The sequence below is a fragment of the Eurosta solidaginis genome, chromosome 1, assembly GCF_040869045.1.
Source record: "Eurosta solidaginis isolate ZX-2024a chromosome 1, ASM4086904v1, whole genome shotgun sequence".
Classification (NCBI taxonomy): domain Eukaryota; kingdom Metazoa; phylum Arthropoda; class Insecta; order Diptera; family Tephritidae; genus Eurosta; species Eurosta solidaginis.
In genome coordinates this window covers 275,442,640-275,461,107 of record NC_090319.1, presented here as the reverse complement: position 1 = coordinate 275,461,107, position 18,468 = coordinate 275,442,640, and the positions used below count along the sequence as shown (strand labels likewise).

The following is an 18,468-nucleotide window of genomic DNA, read 5'->3' as shown; positions in this document are numbered from 1 at the left end:
AGTCGTCTGCCCAGTGGAGCATACGGAAAGCAATATTTGTAAAAAAAATTTGAACTCCCTCAATTTTAGAGGAGTTAGATTCATAGAAAGGATTCCATATTATTGAGCAATATTCAAGACCACTTCTGACCAAGGATATATAAAGTGCCTTCAAGGTCATAGGGTCCTTAAAGTCGCTGGTGTTACGTCTACTGAACCCAACCATTGCAACAAATTTTGAAACAATGAAGTCAATGTGACTAGAAAAAGAGAGTATGGAGTCAAAAATTATAACCAAGTGTTTACTCTCTTGACAACGATTAAGAGATTTAGCAGTTAGTTTGTAGATAAAGTATGTGGCAGATTTTTTTTTTTTTTTTTTTTTTTTGTAGTAAGACCCACCAAAGTATTTGTTTGAATTTAAAAATAAATTATTGACTTCGCACTATCCGCCAAAAGTGTCCAGATCAGAACCGTTAGAAATAGTTTGACAAATAAATAGTATTTTTTGTCAAATATATAGTTTTAGTGTTATATTTCAATCATTAAAGGGGAGGAGTGATGGGAAAACGTATTGAGTAAAAAGTGCTAAGTCAGAAGAAAAAATTTGTTTTGAGTGCGGAAATTGTGCTAAGTCATAAAATATCTGCTGGGTTGGCATACATGATTTTTATTTATCTTTTTCAAAGCTTCTACACTCAAAAGCATTGCAATTCACAGTTCTTCATTCCACTCCATTTGAGTGTCCTCTTTCACTGAATTCAAGTACCTTCCACTCTATTCGCAACATAACCTCAATTTAAGCTGCCAAACTATATAGTAAACTATCATGCTTACACTACAAGCGCTGAAATCATTGTAAATTTTACCAAGTAGCGCAACTAACAGCTGATCGGTGAAAATTCGCACATTCACACGCACAGTTCTCGACTCAGTTTCAAAAAAAAACTTTAGATTATTTAATTCAAATTTTAAAGTGAGATAATCCTTGCCAATTAATGTATACAGAATATATATGGCGTTTTTGTTGTTATTAAAACAATAGTTTTATTTATATTAAAGCTTTTATCATTTTTTTTTAACTTTGAAAAAACTCCGAACACCATTCCTTCATTATATGACATTCGACTGCCTAGTCCACTGCCTTCCACTCTATTCGCAACATAACCTCTACTTAAGCTGCCAAACTATATAGTAAACAATGGCTGAAATCAAACTCATAGATTAGATTGATGCGAATCTTTTGCTTACGCTCTCATATTTTCGCTCTCACGAGGGATTTATATTCTAGTTGTTGCTGGCAACAATCACAGATAAATCCCTCGCGCCAGCTGAAGAGGGTGCCAGAACAAAAAATGTGCAGCCAAAACGAAAAACGTGCCAAAAATTTTGGTAAACTTTAGTTTGACCTACAACTGTAGAATAGCGTTCAAAAATTATGGGAAAAAGGATAAAAATACTTGTTTTAGTGTAAGTATTATTAGTTCGAAGGCAGAGGGTAAATATTATTTCACATTCAAAAGTTATCACTAAAAATAGGTTTTGTAAATATGAACTCCCGATGCAACCAGTCCATTTTGATCACAGAACCTGGAACGCCAGACATGCAGGATAAGCCCTATCCATTAAATAATGTTAACTGTTATATCATAGGTCCGATTTACTGAAATTTCAAAAGAATATATGGTTTTCACTGCGAGTTAAATGCGTTACAATATTTGACTAATTAATTTAATCGAAATGTAAATTTTACTTAGATTTGTTTATATTTAACTCTAACTAGTCGTATTATTGTAAAATAACTTTAAGGAAATAAATATTTTACGACTATCATTTTGTTAAATGATTGAAACTATAATCGCCGAAATGTATGTCAAAAATCTCCATTTTCAGAACTATTCATTTTTGTTTGGAGTGGCATCATTGATAAATGTTATAAAAAATGTGCTTTCATCTATGATTTATTTAGTTTGACATTGATGAATGGATTTGCAACTCTTTGTTTCGAGAGAGCGCTGTCAAAATGCACATTTTTTATAACATTTGTCAATGATGCCACTTCAAACAAAAATGAATAGAACTGAATATGGGGATTTTTGACGTACATTTCGGCGATTATAGTTTCAATCATTTAATAAAATGATAGTCGTAAAATATTAATTTCTTTAAACTTATTTTACAATAATGCGACTAGTTAGAGTCAAATATAAACAAATCTAAGTAAAATTTACATTTTGATTAAATTAATTAGTCAAATATTGTAACGCGTTTAATTCACAGTGAAACCCATATATTCTTTTGAAATTTCAGTAAATCGGACCTATGATATATAGGGCTTATCCTACATGTCTGAAGTTCCAGGTTCTGTGATCAAAATGGCCTGGTTGCATCGGGACTTCATATTTACAAAACTTCTTTTTAGTGATAACTTTTGAATGGGAAATAATATTTAACCTCCGCCTTCGAACTAATAATATTTACACTAAGTCAAGTAGTTTTATCCTTTTTCCCATAATTTTTGAACGCATTTATACAGTTGCAGGTCAAACTAATGTTTACCGAACTTTTTGGCCCGTTTTTCATTTTAACTGGCACATTTTTTATTCTGGCACCTGCTTCAGCTAGCGCGAAGGATTTATCTGTGATTGTTGCCAGCTCAAATCTGAATCCCTCGTGAGAGCGCAAAAAATGAGAGAGATTCGTATCAAGTCATCTTTGAAATAAATATTTTATTCGCCACGCGTTCCCAATTTGGTAATCATGTATATGTAGTGGTACCCACCGCTGCGTATGAGCAACGTATTGACAGTGCATAAAAACGAATGCCAATATGCCTGATTACATTCACGACGGCGGCTACAAAGCAACATCTGTGAAATATTTTTACACATGTTCTTATGGGGGCCGAATGACGATTAATTTTGAGTGTCGCTGTGGCCAGATTAAACTTGATTCTATTTTTCGCTAACGACAGAAATTTGCATTCTATGTATTAATTGTGTCAATAAAAATTTAAATAGAAGTATACTATAACCGATATTATCACTTAGAATCGTTCGTTAAAACGCTTTTTCAACGTTATTAATTTTTTTACAAGGGATATAGTTATACTTGGTTTTAACTAGGTTATATTCAACCGCACACTTGTGATATGAATGAAAATGACAAGCGGTGTCATTGGTGTAAAGTGCGTTTGCCGTCTTTTTTGGCTACAAAACGACGATGAAATTGACCTGTGAGTGAAGACGAACTGTCGAACTGTGTGGCAGATTTGACATTAAAATTTAATTTGCTAAAAATTTATGTTCGTTTGCCAAATGGTGTCCTATTTAATGCGATTGAAAATTTAAGGTGAGATTTTGAAAAAGCACTGCTTTATCGACTTCTAGTCAGTTATGCATCTTAATGGGACTGCATTTGACACCAAATGGAAAGCGGGTCACTTTAAGCCAGTTTTTGATGTCAGTCATTTTGATCTATTGAAAACCAAGCATAACAGAGGCCTATGTAAAACAACCTGAAATAATGTAAAACGATATGTGTGTTGTGCACGAAGCGATATTACTAGAGAAACAAATGATGTTGGCTCGTACCTTAAACTTCATTAATTTAAAGCTGTAGTCATTGGTGCCGTTTGTCGTATCGCTGTAGTCGTATCCCTAACGTAATCAGCTGTTTATCGTTACGACGGTAAACCAAAAACCAATTGCTTGGCTACGATACGGTTACGACCTTAGCGGCACCAATAATCGATTGCATTGATTCTCATACGGTTGGTCGAATCAGCTGTTATAAGGTTACCGATACGGTTACCGATAAAGCACCAATGTCTGCAGCTTAACTAGGAGGTAGGTAGGTACGTAGGTTGCATATAGTATTGTTACGTATATTAGCAAAACTAAGGGGTGCTGCTATCTCTAAGCCGATGTTAAACAGTGATATCATGCACATCCATAGATCAATCATTATGTATCTACATAAACGAAACAATAATTACGTCTACACATATATACCATGTACGTATACGAGCAGCGGAGAATCAATGCACAAACACATGCATATATCTGAGATACTCTTGAAAGTATGAAATGAGAGAAGCTAGAAAATCGTGCAATTGTAGTTACAGCTGAGAAATTTGAGAGCTGATGGCAACTAGTAGATTTTGTAAATGGAAGCGCCTAGAAGATGCGAACGTTGAAATCAGAGAGTATAAAAGGCAGCAAATGTAGAGGCGCTGGAATTCAGTTTGATTTGAGCTATCAAACAGTTTGGTTGTTAAGCAACTAGTTTCAAAGTATAAGTGTTATTGTGAAGTACTTTAATAAAGGCCATTTTTCCATTATTCAATATTGGAGTTATTTATTCAACAGTTTAGTGATTCGAACTTAGCAGAAGGGCAAATAAGAGGATTTGCAAGTAAAATCGTTACAATTGGTGTCAGAAGAGGAATTGTTGAATAAATTCCAGAGGACAACAGGGACATGGCAAAGTTCAGTGGATTGAAGGTCCAGCAACTAAAGAAGGAGTTGGAGAGCCGTGGATTGAATACAAGCGGCGTTAAACCCGAACTTCAGGTACGGCTACGAGAGGCAATGGTAGCAGAAGGAATTGGTGTGGACGAATATGTCTTTTATCTTGATGGGGACGAGACAACAACAAAAATTGAAGAGAAAAATGAAACACCGCAGACAATTGCGAACACAGACCTGAATATGATATTGGCTGCAATATCGGCACAAATGTCCGAAATGTCATCACAAATATCTACCAACATGTCATCACAATTGGAATCGCAGGAGACACGCATAACATCGAAGATTGAAGCACAAGAAACGCGTATTTCAGAAATGTCGACACAGATTACATCCAAGATGGAAACTCAACTGGAAGAAGAGAAAACGTGTATGTAATACAGATGGAATCACAGGAGAAACGTATAGCATCTCAACTGGAATCGCAGGAGAACCGCATAACATCGAAGATTGAAGCACAAGAGGCACGAATATCCGAAATGTCGGCACAAATATCAGCGCAGATCTCTGCACAACTGGAAGAGCAAGAAGGACGTATTTCTTCGAAGATGGAGGCGCAAGACACAAAAATTTTGCAACTTGAGAACAAAATCGATGCCGAGATTGAAACATTGCGAGGTCATATACAGGAGTTGCAACTAATCCGCCCAGTTGTTTCAGCAAGCAATACGAAGTTAAAAACTCCATCTTTTGACGGCTCTGTTCCTTTCCAAGTGTTTAAGATTCAGTTTGAGAAGACCGCAGCAGTGAACAACTGGAGTGCTGAAGATAAAGTTGCTGCACTATTCGTGGCATTGAAAGGATCTGCTGCTGAAATCCTATAGAGGGAGAGCGGAACAACTACGAAACATTGATGAGCGCTCTAGAGAGGCGATACGGAAGCGAACACAGGAAGCAGATACACCAAATAGAGTTGCAAAACCGCTACCAAAAAGCTAATGAGACTTTGCAGGAGTTTGCGTCAGATGTCGAAAGGCTTGCACATTTGGCGAATGCGGACGCACCCGTAGAATACACTGAAAGCGTAAAGATTCAGAGCTTTATAAATGGCATACGGAAGTAGAAAGGCCAGAGTGGGTAGACGCAATACTGGAGGTGCTGAAAGGGTCGCAAAAGCGGAGTGGAAGAGTTATCAAATGCTTCAAATGCGGGAAGCCCTGTCACATTGCACATCATAGCAATCTTGGTTAATAGTTCCAACAATGTGGGTGGCCGTAAACGCAAAGCTGGAGGAGTTGAGCAAGAGCGTGTCAGATGTAAAGAACGAAAACTAGCTCCAGCTATTGAATGTCCTGTGATATCTGTGTCGCAAATTGGAAGGAAATCAAGCAGTCTTACCGTCAGGGGGAATGTGGATGGCAAGGAACGTGTAGTGACTGTAGATACGGGCGCATCTCATTCCTTGGTTCGATCTGATTTAGTCAACAGGAGAGTAAAACCGTTACCTGGAGCAAGGTTGCGTACGGTAACAGGCGAGTATAACCAAGTCCAGGAAGAAGTGATATGTGAAGTCCTAATTGGGAAGGTCATGGTTCTACACAAATTCGTTTGGGCGGAGATCGTTGATGAAGTCATATTGGGAGTGGAATTCTTAGTTGACCATGACATCAGGATCCATATGCCAAGAAAGATTATGCGTATGAGTACCAGAATGTGCCACTTAACTTCAGTTTGGAAGAAGGGTTCAGCAGTAATCGAGTGCTGGTGAAAGAGATTCGACAAAAACCGCAAAAGTCAAAGGCAGCAGATTGGGCAAGGGTTGATGGAACGAATGGACCAAACAAATCAAAACCGAAGATACCTGCGAGAAAAAGACCGGCATCGACAAACCCTAATGGACGCACTAAAATGACTGAAAGAGTTTTTCAGAAAGAATGCCAGGGTGGTTTCAAGCCAGCGCGCACTACTGTTGTGAAACGTCCATACGATAATGATGATGCAAAGTCAATCCGTCAAGTGCAAGCTCTGCGAAGAAGTTCATTGGCCAAACAACAGAGTGCGAGGGAACGATCAAGAATAATGAGTAGTAAGATGAAACGCAGGTACAATGAGAACAAAAATTCGGAAGGTTTCTTCGAGGGAGATTTGGTACTGTTAAACAACCCTAACCGGCGGAAAGATGTTCCAGCCAAATTTCAGTGCAGTTGGGAAGGCCCGTACAAAATTGTGAAGAAGATCAGTGATACCATCTACCGCGTACAAACCACTGGGAAACCACGGATTAGAAGAGTGGTACATTTGGAGATGCTAGCGGCGTTTAGATCGGGAGATTTGTCTAATCGGGACGATCAGACTTATGTGGAGGGCAGTGTTACGAATATTAGCAAAACTAAGGGGTGCTGCTATCTCTAAGCCTATGCTAAACAGTGATATCATGCACATCCATAGATCAATCATTATGTATCTACATAAACGAAACAATAATTGCGTCTACACATATGTACCATGTACGTATACGAGCAGCGGAGAATCAATGCACAAACACATGCATATATCTGAGATACTCCTGAAAGTATGCAATGAGAGAAGCTATAAAATCGCGCAATTGTAGTTACAGCTGAGCAATTTGAGAGCTGATGGCAACTAGTAGATTTTGTAAATGGAAGCGCCTAGAAGATGCGAACGTTGAAATCAGAGAGTACAAAAGGCAGCAAATGTAGAGGCGCTGGAATTCAGTTTGATTTGATATATCAATCAGTTAGGTTGTTAAGCAAGCTAGTTGCAAAGTATAAGTGTTATTGTGAAGTACTTTAATAAAGGCCATTTTTCCATTATTCAATATTGGAGTTATTTATTCAACAGTTTAGTGATTCGAAATTAGCAGAAGGGCAAATAAGAGGATTTGCAAGTAAAATCGTTACAGTATGTACCTAATACTACATATCGATACATCTTATGTTCATTTCGAATTATTACAAAATAAACTTCGCTTAAATAGTTTAAGCGCGCTTTGTTGCAATCAACAGATGGACACGCGAAGTGTTTTTGTTGTTTTGCGTAAAATGACAATGAGATAATACAATTTAAAATTACAAATGTGTAGATATGTTTATAGGTATGTACACAATTTAGTCCCGCAATTGGTTATTACATATTGTAACGAAATTGCTTGCAAATCCTCTTATTTGCAATCCTCTGTTAAGTTCGAATCACTAAACTGTTGAATAAATAACTCCAATATTGAATAATGGAAAAATGGCCTTTATTAAAGTACTTCACAATAACACTTATACTTTGCTACTCGCTGGCTTAATAACCAAACTGATTGATAACTCAAATGAAACTCTACTATTGGCCGCCAGATCGCGTGCTTAATCAAACTGATTGAGAGCTCAACTCAAACTGAATTACTTCTTACTCGTCTGCCCCGCTTTTATAGTTTACGCTGCATACTTCTAGGCTCTTCGATTTCCAGAACTTACTAGTTAGTTTCGGCTACAAAATCGCCAGCCACAACTACGTGTACAAATTATTGCTCTCTCTTGTGACAACTCAGATAAGATATATGCATGTGTTTGTACATTGACTCTCCGCTGCTCGTATACGTACATGGTACATATATGTAGACGCAGTTATTGTTTCGTTTATGTAGATACATAATGATTGAATTATTGATGTGCATTCACGTTACTGCTTAGCTTTGGATTAGAGACGATAGCATCGCTCAGTGCTGCTAACATTCGTTACACTGCCCTCCACCTAAGTCTGATCGTCCCGATCAGACAAATCTCTCGATCTAGACGCTGCTAGCATCGCCAAATGTACCACTCTTCTATTTCGTGATTTCCCAATTGCTTGTATGCGGCAGATGACATCACTGATCGTCTTCACAACTCTGTACGGGCCTTCCCACCTGCACCGATATTTGGATGAAACACCTTTCCGCCGGTGAGGGTTGTATAGCAGTACCGAATCTCCCTCCCGGAAACCTTCCGAATTATTTTCCTTGTCGTACCTGTGTTCCATCTTACTACTCATTATTCTGGATCGTTCCCTCGCACTCTGCTGCTCGGCCAATGAAGAACTACTTCACAGAGCTTGCGCTGGACGGATTTGCTTTGCATAATCAGTATCGTTCCGACGCTTCACAACAGTAGTGTGCCTTGGCTTGAAACCACCCTTGCATTCTTTCTTCGTTTTAGTACTTCCGTTAGGGCTTTTCAATGCCAGTGTTTCGCTCACAGGTACCTTCGGCTTTGATTTGTTTGGCCCATTTGTTCCATCAACTTTACCTTTGAATTTCGTGGCCTTCGTCGAGTCTTCTCCACCAGTACCCGATTACCGCTGAACCCTTTTTCCAAACTAAAGTTAAGTGGCACATCTTGGTTCTCATAACGCATCACCCTTCTCTGCATATCGATCTTGATGTCATGGTCAACCAAGAAATCCACTCCCAATATAACTTCATCAACAATCTCCGCCACAACAAATTTGTGTAGAACCATGACCTTCCCAATCAATACTTCACATATCACTTCTCCCTGAACTTGGTTATATTCGCCAGTGACCGTACGCAACTTTGCTCCAGGTAACGGTTTTACTCTCCTGTTGACCAAGTCAGATGGGATCAAGGAATGAGATGCGCCCGTATCTATAGTCAGTACACGTTCTTTACCATCCACATTCCCTCTGACGGTAAGACTGCTTGATTTACTTCCAATTTGCGACACAGATATCACAGGACATTCAATAGCCGGGGCAAGTTTTCGTTCTTTACATTCGACACGCTCTTGCTCATTTCCGCCAGCTTTGCGTTTACGGCCACCCACATTGTTGGAACTATTAGGACCAAGATCGCAATGACGTGCAATGTGACCTGATTTGCCGCACTTGAAACATTTAATAACTCCGGCATTCTTCTGTTGAGATCCCTTCAGTGCTTGCAAAAATTCTGTCTACCCACTCTGGCCTTTCTACTTCCACACGGCGTGCTTTGAAAACTGCCTTACTCAATAGCGACGCTGTTTCTTGAGTCAGTGCATAGGATACCGTTTCTGCGAATGTGGGTTTTGGGTTTGCATATGTCGCTCGCTTCGTTTCTACGTCCCGTATGCCATTTATAAAACTCTGGATTTTTACCCTCTCGGTGTACTCCACGGGTGCGTCCGCATTTGCCAAATGTGCTAACCTTTCAACATCCGAGGCAAACTCCTGCAAAGTCTCATTCGCTCTTTGGTGACGGTTTTGCAACTCAATTTGGAATATCTGTTTCCTATGCTCGCTTCCATAACGTCGTTCTACAGCAGCCATCAATGCTTCATAACTGTTCCGTTGTACTCTGGAATCGTCTGTAAGATTTCCGCTGCAGGCCCTTTCAATGCCACGAACAGTGCAGCAACTTTATCTTCCGCATTCCAGTTGTTCACTGCTATGGTCTCCTCAAACTGTAGCTTGAAGACCTGGAAAGGAACTGAACCGTCAAATGATGGTGTTTTTACCTTTGGATTGCTCGTTGAAACTGCTGGGCAATTTAGTTGCAACTGCTCGATACGTCCTCTCAACGCATCCACCTCGGCCTCGATTTTATCCTGTCGACCACTGAAGCCTTCATGAAACTGGGTTAGTTTTCCTTCCATATGCGCTTCCAGTTTAGATGATATACGGACTTCCTGCTCTTCTAGTTGTGTGGAGATCTGAGATGATATCTGTGCTGAAATGTGTGCCGACATTTCTGAAATACGCGTTTCTTGTGCTTCAATCTTCGATGTTATTTCTGACGACATTTCTGCAATATGTGTCTTCTGTTCTTCCAATTGTGATGACATGTTGGTAGATATTTGTGATGACATTTCGGACATTTGTGCCCATATTGCAGCCAATATCATGTTCAGGTCTGTGTTCGCCATTGTCTGCGGTGTTTCATTTTTCTCTTCAATTTTTGTTGTCTCCTCGCCATCAAGATGAAAGACATACTCTTCCACATCAATTCCTTCTGCTTCCATTGCCTCTCGTAGCCGTGCCTGAAGTTCTAGTTTAACGCCGCTTGTATTCAATCCACGGCTCTACAACTCCTTCTTTAGCTGCTGGATCTTCAATTCACTCCACTTTGCCATGTCCAAGTTGTATTCAAAGTCTTCGGAATTTATTCAACAATTCCTCTTCTGACACCAATTGTAACGAAATTGCTTGCAAATCCTCTTATTTGCAATCCTCTGTTAAGCTCGAATCACTAAAATGTTGAATAAATAACTCCAATATTGAATAATGGAAAAATGGCCTTTATTAAAGTACTTCACAATAACACTTATACTTTGCTACTCGCTGGCTTAATAACCAAACTGATTGATAACTCAAATGAAACTTTGCTATTGGCCGCCAGATCGCGTGCTTAATCAAACTGATTGATAGCTTAACTCAAACTGAATTACTTCATACTCGCCTGCCCCGCTTTTATAGTTTACGCTGCATACATATAGGCTCTTCGATTTCCAGAACTTACTAGTTAGTTTCGGCTACAAAATCGCCAGCCACAACTACGTGTACAAATTATTGCTCTCTCTTGTGACAACTCAGATAAGATATATGCATGTGTTTGTGCATTGTCTCTCCGCTGCTCGTATACGTACATGGTACATGTATGTAGACGCAGTTATTGTTTCGTTTATGTAGATACATAATGGTTGAATTATTGATGTGCATTCACGTCACTGCTTAGCATCGGCTTAGAGACGATAGCATCGCTCAGTGCTGCTAACATTCGTTACAATATGTTTGAACTCATGCACGCTACTAAATCTGTGTAAAGAGTAATTTCAGAAATTGGAGCAGTAAATCGTAGTGAAGTAATTACAAATTCCAATCAAACATTTGCGTGCAAAATGCAACGAATCTTAGCAATAATTGAGTTAATATGTAATTGACGACCACTGTGGATTTTAAGGCACATTATTAGTTAGTAACCTCAAGGTCATTGATTTTCTTTGGAAATATAAATCATGGATTATTACTGATACCAGAGAATTTAAACACAATGAGAAGGCGTTTTTGCTAGATTCCAACTTTTTTGCATGTGAACACGTCTTGCACTTCACCACACACAATCCAATTTCAATGTTAACCAGTTAACAGCAGAAAATTCTCTGTCAACAGTTTCAGCTGGTGTATAAATTCGCTGGATTTTCTCTTAATATGATTTCTTTGTGGGAATATAGGTATTTAGTAGGATTAATTAAATTTAAATTTTATTACTTGTAGCAATATATTTGCTTGTTTTATGTTGATGCAAATTGCAGAAATCTTGCTTATTTCTTTACAAACAAAAACCTATTCATATACCCAAAATATGCCCTTTCATGAAATGTATGTAAATTAATGAATTATCCCATCCCTTTTTGTTAATAAATTAAAATGTTAGGAAAATGTATGCAAATTGAAATATGCATGCAAATAGTGTTTTACCGACGGCATTTGCACACTTGGAATTTCTGTGCACACGAAATCCATTGCATATTTATAAAACGTTAATTTGCATAAAATGTATGCATATTAACCATGAAGTATGAATTATTAATAAATTGAAAAATTTAAATAAATAAAATATTTTATAACAATTGAATAAATAAAAAAATATTTAGTTATTATTTGGACTATGGGTGGGAGGGGAAATTTCCTAAAGCATTTTATATGTGTTATTCAGTACAATGATGTAAGTACCTATGTACTTGAATATTTTCAAAGGCAGGCTTGATAAGCCAAGTCAAACTTAAATACATTTGACCTGCCTCAAATCAACCCTTAAATATGTAAATAAGACCAACAATACACAAGAGACATGTGCCTGTTGATCAGATGTTGAGCATTGTATCATTGAATATATATGTATGAAAATACAAACCAAAGCAAAAAAGTACAAATGTACATACATGTAGAGACCTATATATACATATGTCGGTGTTGGTGAGCGATAGTTGATGTATGAACGAGAGTAGAGATAGGTAGTAGATATACAGAAGTTGACGAGTGCGGTTGTGCGCATATGATATGAATATACCCGTGAATTGAAACGCGTTTAAATACAGATTATAAATCACAACACATTGTATGTTTATTTGGCATAGCATAAATAACAGGTGAGTTATTACAGTGGCGACGAGGATGGGATCCAGTGGCCCAAAATTAAAAAGAAAAAGAAAATTTAGCAATTGGGAGTAACGGCAGTTGCGGCCATTTTCTTTTGGCGTGGGTTACTCCCGAACGAGAACAAACTCACCGAATTTATGCTATTAACAAACATACGAGTAAAATACTCGTTGTATTTTATACTATTTGGTAGTGAATAACGAATAAATGTTCCATTACAGATTTGTGACACATTGAATTGTGTTAGCGAAACGTCATACCAAAAGGAAGACGAAGAGAAAATTTGAAGTGCCGGATTAAATTTCGACTTTAATCGCAGCCGGACGAATCGGTGCGAACGAATTAAATAAAATAACCAAATCCATTTTGATTATTGAAGTAAATAAGAGGGTCGAATTAAATTTCGCCTGGAAACAAAGTGGAGGTGACGAATTAAATTTTGTCAGCGGCACAAGCACAAAAGACACTAAATATACGAGTGGGGGGAAACTCAAAAATCATAAGTACAATGAAGTTGCGAATTTAATTTGGCATATGAAAGTAAATAATTATTTGATTTCAGATTTGACTTCCCCAAAAGATCATAAATAAACGAAATGACCGAAATTCGTCCCTTTCAGTGCGACAGTATTGACAAAGCGTTGATACGCTCAGAATGGGAGAAATGGTATAGGTCCTTCTCTTTATATCTTCAAGCGGAAGATATAAAGGACGAAGTGAAGAAGAAGAATAAGTTGTTACATCTGGGGGGTCCGCAGCTGCAAGAAGTGGCTTTTAATATTCCGGGGGCTTTGGTTGAATCCAGTGGGGAAGTAAATGTATTCAAAGTTCTAGTAGACAAACTGAACAACTATTTTTCACCAAAGCGCAACTCTACTTTTGAAAGGCACCTATTTCGAAGTTTGTCCCCTACCGAAGGTGAAAATTTTAGCAAATATTTGTTGCGTCTGAGACATCAAGTATCGAAGTGCGAGTTTGGCACAACTGCGGCAGAAATTGTTGAGATCTGCCTAAAAGATAAAATAATTGACTCTTGGGCTCCTGTTGAGTTGAAAAGGAAGCTGCTAGAGAAAGAACAAAGTCTTGATGAAATAGTTGAATCCTGCCAAATCTTTGAACAGATTGGTAAGTAGTCGGGGTCCATGTGCTCAAAAGCAAACGAAGAAAAGGTTAACAGGATCACAGCCGAAACATTCGGTAAAAACGAAAAGGATGAGTGCAGTAGGTGCGGACAAAAAGGGAATGGGGCCAAGGACTCAAAGTGTCCAGCAAGAAATCTAAAGTGCAACAAATGTGGCATAGTGGGACACTTTGCAAGAAAATGCAAGACAAAAAAGCGGAAATTTAGTGGAGGTGTACCCAGTTCTCCGAAAAAGCGGCGATCAGAATCGGTTAAGGTTCGGAATGTTAAGGAAGAGGACGAACAGGAAGAGGGGGTTCGAGAATTGAATTGTTTTAAAGTTGTGGATGATATGAGAAACGATGAAAATTTGAAATGCGGTATTGGGGGGTGTGCCATATCAATGGTCATCGACTCGGGTACACGATTGAACCTGATAAGTGAAAACGATTGGGAAGTGTTAAGAAACAACGCTGCAGTCGTATGGAATGAACGGAAGGACTCTTCCACTAAGTTTAAAGCCTATGCATCAAGCCAAACTTTAAATGTTCTGCGGGTGTTCGAAGCACCAATAGAAATAAACGATATGGAAAGAATTGCTACTTTTTATGTGATCGAAAGGGGATGCCAATCACTATTGGGGCGCGACACTGCCATGCAACTGGGGGTCTTGAAGATGGGAGTGAATGTTAATCGGGTAGACGAACTAAAAACCTTCCCAAAAATGGTTGGGGTAAAAATCAAACTTTCAATAAATCCATCGGTTAGGCCGGTACAACAAGCGATGCGTCGAATTCCTATAGCTTTAGAAAAACAAGTCGAAGAGAAAATAACTCAGATGCTGGCTCAGGACATTATAGAACCAGTCCAAGGACCCACATCGTGGATATCACCGCTAGTGATCGTATTTAAAGAGGGAGGCGAAATGCGTCTATGCGTAGACATGCGCAGAGCAAATCAAGCCATACTACGCGAGAATTACCCACTCCCCACTTTTGACATGTTTATGACCAAGTTGAGAGGAGCCAAACTATTTTCAAGAATTGACCTCAAGTGGGCTTACCACCAGCTGGAGTTAGACGAGTCCAGCCGCCACATCACCACATTCATTTCACACAAGGGTCTGTTTCAATACAAAAGATTGATGTTTGGAATAAACTCAGCTCCGGAAATTTTTCAACGAATAATAGAAAAACTATTATGCTCCTGCGAGAATGCGCTAAACTATATAGACGATATAATCATATTCGGAAAGACAGAGCAGGAACACGACGAGACAGTCAACAAAGTACGGGACATATGCAGAGGTAACAATTTATTGCTGAATGAAGCGAAATGTGTGTGGAAGGTACGACAACTTAAATTCCTCGGCCATGTACTATCTGATGAAGGCATCGCACCTGATCCGAAGAAAATCGAAACGATAAATGAGTTTCGAGCCCCACAATCGAAAGAAGAAGTTAGAAGCTTTTTAGGACTGGTAACATACGTAGGGAAATTTATTCCCGACCTAGCCAGCACCACCGAACCACTAAGATGTTTGCTGAAACTAAATTGTAAGTTCGTTTGGGATGGTAGTCAACAGGAAGCATTCGATAAACTAAAACAAGCTCTTTCGGAGCTACCGAAACTTGCATATTTTAACCCACAGAAAAGAACGCGCGTCATAGCAGACGCCAGTCCTGTAGCTTTAGGTGCTGTATTACTGCAAATCGACAAAATGGGCGAGACGCAAATCATATCATTCGCTAGCAAAAGCTTGTCGGACACGGAGAAGCGATACTCCCAAACGGAGAAGGAAAGCCTTGCACTAGTATGGGCAGTGGAGAGATATTATTATTATCTGATGGGTTTGGAATTTGAACTAGTCACTGACCACAAACCGCTTGAAACAATCTTCAAACCAACCTCGAAACCTCCTGCCAGAATAGAGAGGTGGCTACTTCGGTTACAGCCGTTCAAGTTCAAGGTAATATATCGTGCGGGTAAGGAGAACATAGCGGATTCCGTGTCCAGGCTTTGCAGAATCGAGAAAGCAAATACGTTTGACAACGACCACAACCATAACATCTTTCATATAATCGAGAGCGCGGTACCTTCAGCTATGGGAATATATGAGATCGCGACGGAAAGTGCAAAGGATCAGGAATTGATAGACGCTATATCGTATGTTAAAAATGACCTGTGGTCTGTGAACAAAAACAACATTTATTACCCATTCCGATATGAATTATCAGCGATGGGCAACATCTTGCTTCGAGGTACTCGCATTGTTATCCCAAAAACTCTACTGGCAAAAACACTACAGCTTGCTCATGAAGGACATCCGGGAGAATCGGACATGAAACGGAGATTACGGTCCAAAGTGTGGTGGCCGCTAATAGATAGAGATGCGGAATCGTTCGTAAAGAAATGCGTAGATTGTTTAATAGTTTCTCAACCCAACAGACCAGCCCCAATGCACAGGCACCCATTCCCGAATGGGCCGTGGCAATGTGTTGCTACCGATCTCCTCGGTCCGCTTCCAAATGATGAATATGTGTTAGTACTGATTGATTATTACTCCCGATACCAAGAGGTCAAGTTCACTAAAAGAATAACTTCAGAAATAATCATTTCTATTTTGCAAGAAATATTTAGCCGGCTGGGTATACCAAATTCATTGAGAGCTGACAACGGCAGGCAGTTTGTAAGCTCCGAGTTTAAGAGTTTCTGCCAAACCAACAACATAACATTAATCACAACACCCCCATATTGGCCACAAGCCAACGGAGAGGTCGAGAACATGAACCGGTCCCTGGTAAAACGTTTAATAATAGCGCATAACAACAAAAGAGATTACAAAAAGGAGATTCAGAACTTCACGCTAATGTACAATGTAACGCCTCATGGTACGACGGGGTCATCACCATCCGAACTGATGTTCAATCGCGTCATCAGAGATAAGATTCCGGGAATACAAGACCTAACAGAAGATATGCTAGACTCAGCGGCTAGAGATCTAGACATGATCAACAAGGCGAAAGGGAAAGAGAAGGCAGATATGAAGCGAGGAGCAAAAGAACCCGACATCGAAGTGGGTGACAAAGTCCTCTTGCGGAATGTTGTATTCCCACACAAGCTTACACCAACATTTGACCAAACAGAGTATGAAGTACAAGAAGTAAATGGGAACGAGGTAACAGTAACTGCAAACGGGAAGGCTGTGAGGAGGAATATAAGCCACATCAAAAGACTGCCAGTTACTGGAAACAAAAATCCTTCAATCGCAAGAGAGCATACCGAGGGACCAACCACCACCACCGCTACCATAACAGCACCATCCACACAGATCACAGACGGCATGTCTTCCCAAAATGGGTCGCCATCGACGTCGGTTACAGCATAGAGCCGGAACAGTATCATCAACAAACCTCACTACATCTGATCGCGGAGTTGGAAGGAAAACTCAAAAATAAGGGAGAGATGTAGAGACCTATATATACATATGTCGGTGTTGGTGAGCGATAGTTGATGTATGAACGAGAGTAGAGATAGGTAGTAGATATACAGAAGTTGACGAGTGCGGTTGTGCGCATATGATATGAATATACCCGTGAATTGAAACGCGTTTAAATACAGATTATAAATCACAACACATTGTATGTTTATTTGGCATAGCATAAATAACAGGTGAGTTATTACAATACATATATACATATTCAATAATACTCCAATTAAAGGCAGACATGTATAAAAAGCTTGGTCGCTTTGATGCTGTGGCAGTGTCTTAAGTTATTAATAAAACAACTTGTCGCTTTCCGCGTTATGAAGCGACCAAATCAATTATGGCAATCCGCGTATACGGCCATGGATATGTAAATATGTAAATATCAATGCTCGTAGCAATTAGCCGACGAAATACAATAGGCACGAGCCAAATTATGTGTCGTCGGTGGTTAAAAGTGTTGCCGTTTATACCTTTAATAACTCACAGCTAAAAGGGGAATTTATTATAAAATTAAAATAAACGAATTTATTGCTCTTTTGCGAAATAATGTTATATTTCTTCGCAAAATTACTTTAATTTATTTCGCCGCTCCCATATATTAATTTTTATCTATGAAAATAATGTAAAATTCTTACTTTGTACTGACATGTGATAAACAAGTCAGCATATACAGTATGACGTCACAGTGCGAATTCGGGCCAGAAACGGGTAAAACACCACTCTTATATAGCAACTGCAACACAGTTGCTGCAAATTTGGCTGCGTGACTGCGCGAACAATTTTTCGGCAGAATATGATAGGGGGTTTCAAATAGCAAATAAAAATGTCCATAAGCTGTGACAACTCGGCAATTCAGGATATGAGAAAATTATTTGCAATAATTTATATGAACAATGGATGGAAATTTTTAGATTATATTGCTAATATGTTAGTGGACATTTACTAGGCAATATCTGTGCATGTTTATTTGCATTTTTTGCTACCATATTAGTACTTTCATACAGGCTTATAAATAGTTTGGTATTATTATTTCAAAAAGGAAAGTGCGGGATTATGAAAGTAGTTATGCTCGTCATAATGAATACCCCCAATATGCATCAAAGTTGGAATTTATAAAATCGCAAAAATTTGTCTTTTGACGATTTTATAAATTCTATCATTAATTTGGACAACTTAAGAAGATGAATTTATGAATGAAAAATCAAGAGGAAGCTAGTTTTCAGAGTTTTGTGATTTACATACAAAACATGAGCATACATATGTAAATA

The 18,468-nt window shown here is 38.8% G+C and overlaps 1 protein-coding gene and 1 long non-coding RNA gene across 10 annotated transcripts in view; both read left to right on the top strand.

The window, feature by feature from the left end:
- LOC137237334 (glutamyl aminopeptidase) overlaps positions 1 to 18,468 on the top strand; it is a 152,890-nt gene that overhangs the window by 75,410 nt on the left and 59,012 nt on the right. The window lies entirely within an intron of this gene.
- LOC137237340 (uncharacterized) lies at positions 12,458 to 13,368 on the top strand. Its single transcript, XR_010948909.1, has 3 exons — positions 12,458 to 12,580; positions 12,812 to 13,093; positions 13,153 to 13,368. It is a non-coding gene; the product is annotated as an uncharacterized lncRNA (long non-coding RNA).